Source organism: Ailuropoda melanoleuca, unplaced genomic scaffold (assembly GCF_002007445.2).
Source record: "Ailuropoda melanoleuca isolate Jingjing unplaced genomic scaffold, ASM200744v2 unplaced-scaffold2244, whole genome shotgun sequence".
In the NCBI taxonomy this organism is placed as follows: Eukaryota; Metazoa; Chordata; class Mammalia; order Carnivora; family Ursidae; genus Ailuropoda; species Ailuropoda melanoleuca.
The window spans coordinates 1-5,092 of record NW_023192104.1 but is presented as its reverse complement, the minus strand read 5'-3'; the positions used below and the strand labels follow the sequence as shown (position 1 = coordinate 5,092).

At 50.1% G+C, this 5,092-nt stretch overlaps 1 long non-coding RNA gene across 1 annotated transcript; it reads right to left on the bottom strand.

The window, feature by feature from the left end:
- Positions 1 to 1,157: 1,157 nt before the first annotated feature.
- On the bottom strand, positions 1,158 to 2,188 carry LOC117798027. Its single transcript, XR_004622790.1, has 3 exons — positions 2,105 to 2,188; positions 1,899 to 2,011; positions 1,158 to 1,387 (listed from the first exon to the last, which is right to left on the bottom strand). It is a non-coding gene; the product is annotated as an uncharacterized LOC117798027 (long non-coding RNA).
- Positions 2,189 to 5,092: the final 2,904 nt, after the last annotated feature.

Genomic DNA, 5,092 nt, shown 5'->3' with positions numbered 1-5,092 from the left:
ACATCGGAATCTGGGGATGTACTGTATGGTGTTTAACATAATATAATAAAATAAAATTAAAAAAAAAAAAAAAGAACTCCACTCGTAAGCGTCACGCGGATATGCAAGGTGGATTTCGTGTCAGTTATGGATCACGATGGCCAGAACAAAGCTCTCGTGAAGCGGTGGGAGGAATTATTTTTATGATAAGTGTTGTTTCCTTGTTTTGATCACCCACCGCTACAGGGATACAAGGGAAGAACAAGGACACGTAAAACGGGAACAGCAGACTGNGTGTCAGTTATGGATCACGATGGCCGGAACAAAGCTCTCGTGAAGCGGTGGGAGGAATTATTTTTATGATAAGTGTTGTTTCCTTGTTTTGATCACCCACCGCTACAGGGATACAAGGGAAGAACAAGGACACGTAAAACGGGAACAGCAGACTGGCTGTGTACCAACACTCACACGGTTTTGTGGGACTTGGAAGCGAACCAGAGTTCATCTTATTAGAATTTTCTCTCTCCACTTGCTGCATCAAGTTAAACAAAGATAGAGTGGCCCTTTTCTACTTATTTAAAATACGAGCAGGGGCGCCTGGGTGGCACAGCGGTTAAGCGTCTGCCTTCGGCTCAGGGCGTGATCCCGGCGTTATGGGTTCGAGCCCCACATCAGGCTCCTCTGCTATGAGCCTGCTTCTTCCTCTCCCACTCCCCCTGCTTGTGTTCCCTCTCTCACTAGCTGTCTCTATCTCTGTCAAATAAATAAATAAATAAAATCTTTAAAAAAATAAAAATAAAAAAATAAAATACGAGCAATACCCCCAGTTTCGACACTGGGCAGAGCGTCAGTAGGGAAGCATTGCCCCCCAAACGCACTGTAGACCACCTCGACCAACAGACATCGTGGCCCCCTGCCCAGCAGCGGCAGAGTGGACCCGCGTCCACGCATGCAGAGTAAGCACCAGGAAACATCATACGTTAGGTCCCAAAACACGTCTTAACAGATTCACGAAGATTTACAAAGATTGACTTCGTATCAGGTAACTTTTCTGACCACAAAGACCTGAAACTGGTAATTAGTAACAGCAGGAAAACAGGAAAATTCACAAACATGCGTGGATCCAACAACACACACCTGAACAGCCCATGGGGGCAAAGAAGAAACCAAANGAAGAAACCAAAGGGGAACCAAGAAATATTTCGAGACAAGCCTAAGTGGAAACACAACACACTAAACGTACAGAATTCAGCAAAACCATTGTAAGAGGAGTGTTTATAGCGATAAACGCTTACCTTAAGAAAAAAGAAAGATCTCGGCGCCTGGCTGGCTCAGTCCGTGGAGCATAACGCTTGATCTCCGGGTTGTAAGTTCGAGCCCCATGTTGGGTGTATTGATTACTTAAAATCTTAAAAAAAAAAAAAAAGGAACATAAGGAATTGCAGGGAGGACATTAAAAGGAAGGGAAAAATGAAGGGGGGGAATCAGAGGGGAGATGAACCATGAGAGACTATGGACTCCAGGAAAGAAACTGAGGGTTGGGGGAGGGGGCAGGCTAGTCCCGTGATGGGTATTAAGGAGGGCACGTATTGCATGGAGCACTGGGTGTTATACACAAACAATGAATCATGGAACACTACATCAAAAACTAATGATGTCCTGTATGGTGACTAACATAATAATAATTTTAAAAAAGGAGGAGGAGGAAGAGGAAGAGGAAGAAACAATGGTCTCAATAAACCACCTCAGCTTATACCTCAAGGAACTAAAAACAGAATTAACTCAGCCCAAAGTACTTAGAGGAAAGGAAATAACAAATGTCAGAGCAGAAATAATGAAACAGAAACCAGAAAAACAACAGAAACAGTTGCTGCAACCCAGAGCCGGCTTCTGGAAAAGACTCTCGTCTTGCTACTCACCAGTGGCAGGAACGTGAGGGGGGACAACCTTCGTGCTCAGGCAGCCAACTGCGTCTCCCACTCCTCGCCCGTCCTCGCCCCTTTCCTTCCTGCAGTCAGCTGAATTCACTTCCCTAGAAAGAACCAGAGACGTGTTTTCACTTCCCACAACGCACGCTCCTCCTCCTCCTGGAAGCCCCGCCCCCATCACCTCCCACGACTCACACCTTCGCAGTCTCCAGCTCGCCCGAGGGCACCTGCTCGCAGACACCTGACGGCCATTCTCCATCAGCACATCCCTGTTGGTTTCTTCACTCCTGTATCCTCGCTCTTCCCCCCACACTGAGCGGGGTGAGGCGTCGACTCCTGATCCACTGAGAGATACTCGAGCCCTAGTGCCTGGACACAGGGAGAAGCAGCACGTCCTGCTGTCCCTCGTCACCTCCAACAACAACAGCAGGGAATGCAGCAAGTTTATGCTGGTCTCTCCTTTGAATTATAATGACCTGCGATTCCCCCGGCTCTCCAGGGTGCTGGGTTTACTGTAGCCCCAGAGAATCCCATAGAACCTTCCTCACCGGCAAAAGGTCTGACGTGAATCTCGTGCCCAGTAAGGGCTCCTACGACCCCACTGTGCTCCCAGCGCACACGTCCACCCAGCTGCGGCACAGGGGCGATGCTCAGAGTGAGGCAGGGCTGGCATGCGTCCTGCCAGTGCATGCTGGTGACAGCCACATCCCCAGGTTCCTGCTCTCCTGGGCTTTGCCCTGAACGGAAGGAAGCACTCACCTGGCCGGTCTTTGCTCCAGAGCTCTGTGCAGGGGAGTGTCGGGATGAGCCATAGTTACAGGGACAGGGTTCCTGGACTCGATCTCCCCACAGAGGTGCCCTTACCCTGTCAGCTGGAGTCTTGGTGACCCTCTGCATGGAGAGCCTGGCCATCGCCCGTGAGGAGCTAATTTTATCCCCCGTGCAAATCACCATCATTCTCTTCAGATGATTAAGGACAATTGCTGGCAATTAACAAGAAGATCGGGGGTAGCCAAACAGCTGGCAGAAAAAAGTTTCCTACCTTCCCTGTGGAAAAACCCCGGTTCAGAATCCAAGCTGTAATCCGGCGTCAAAGGGACACCCGAAGCCGCATCAAGGACTCGTTGGGGAACGTGATCAAGAAGATGTGACCACTCCCCTGCTCATGGTCTCCCTCTAGCTCTGTCTCTCAAATCAATAAACAAAATGTTTTTTTTATTTTTTTAAAGATTTTATTTATTTATTTGACAGAGATAGAGACAGCCAGTGAGAGAGGGAACACAAGCAGGGGGAGTGGGTGAGGAAGAAGCAGGCTCATAGCGGAGGAGCCTGATGTGGGGCTCGATTGCATAACGCCGGGATCACGCCCTGAGCCGAAGGCAGACGCCTAACCGCTGTGCCACCCAGGCGCCCCAACAAAATGTTTTTAAAAGGAGAGTGGGGCACACCTGGATGACTCAGTAGATTAAACGTCCGCCTTTGGCTCAGATTGTCATTCTGGGGTCCCTGGATCAAGTCCCCCACCAGGCTTCCTGCTCAGACGGAAGCCTGCTTCTCCCTCTCCCTCTGCCCCTGCCCCTGCTTGTGCTTTCTCTCTCTCTCTCTCTCTCAAATAAAATAATAAAATAAAATAAAATAATAATAAAATAAAATAAAATAAAATAAAATAAAATAAAATAAAATAAAAAAGATGTGACCGCCATGGCACCTGGGTGCTCAGTTGGTTAAGCTCCCAACTCTTGATTTAGGCTCAGGTCCTGATCTCAGAGTCATGAGATGGAGCCCCCTCCCCTGTGTCGGGCTCTGCGCGGAGCAGGGAGCCTGCTTAAGAGTCTCTCCTCCCTCTCCCTCCTCCCCTGCCGTCTGCCCTCGCTCATGCTCTCCGGCTCTCAAACACAAAACAACCCGTGACCGCGGACTTACCCCTGAGCTGCACCTGGGCTCAGAGGCCATCGNTCAAAGGCCATCATCTCTCCTGACCTTGGAACGTGGATTTGCAGGCCTTTCCCACTCCCAGCGGCTGCTCCGAGGACATGGCCTTGAGGCAATGAGGCGATGCTGGAAAGACCTGCCTGAGCCCCGTTAGCACCTCTTCATAAACTCAGGAGGTTTGGAGGGCGGATCAGGGACCCCCGTGTCTTGGTGCTGCCCAAGACCAGGCTGTGTAATTCCCTTCGCTATTGAAATTGCCACCTGCCAACCGGGAGTGGCCGGCCTCCCTCTTCGGTGCCTTCCTGCCGTCTGTGTGTGGGGCCAGCTTCCAGGTACACCAGCAAAGCTCCCTAGACGGCTCCCTTCACTGTATTTCCGACGGGGTGGACCCGTGCTTTTTCATCTTTCCAAAATACTGACCACCCTCACCGGTCAGGACTCTGGTCTTAACATGATTTTACATTCCATGGTTCTCGCTGTTTACGGCCCTAGGAAAATATTTAGTCTGGAAAATACCCCATTTTGAAAGCATCTTTCCCCCCTCAAAATACAGGTATCCCTAATCCCCACATGACTCCAAACAAGAGGATAATTTCGCTTCCACGTCCCCCTTCAGCCCGCCTCCCGTGCCTCTCGTGCCGCCGGACTCCCCTCTTTATTCTGGGTCGTCCGCAGGGGATGGAGCGTCCCTGAGCCTGCGCGATGGGCTGAGAGCAAAGCCACGGAGGAGCTGGAACGTGGTAACAAAGGAGCTCAGGCTTCCAGCGCCGCCCACGCTGGTGTCTGAAAGCCCACAGCGCCCCCACCCCTGGGACAGCCACGCCCTCCCCCGGGGTTTCCACCAGTCTCGTCGCCAAGAAATTGCTCTTCTTGCTGACTTCTGTTTACTATTGGGTGTGACCTCGTGTCTTATCCTACTTTCAGGGCTTCATCTTTAACGCTGTATTTCACCCACAATATTTTATATCCGTTTGAACAATTATAATTTCAAAGCACTGTTTTAACATTTGCTCATTAAAATACAAATTTTAGGGGCGGCTGGGTGGCTCAGTCAGTTAAACGTCTGCCTTTGGCTCAGGTCATGATCCCAGCNAGCGGGGAGCCTGCTTCTCCCTCTCTCTCTGCCCCTCCACCCCACTTGTGCTCTCTCTCTCTCAAATAAATAATAAATAAAATCTTTTAAAAACAAAATACAAATTTTAGGGGCACCTGGCTGGCTCAGTCGGAAGAGTGTGCAACTCTTGATATTGGGG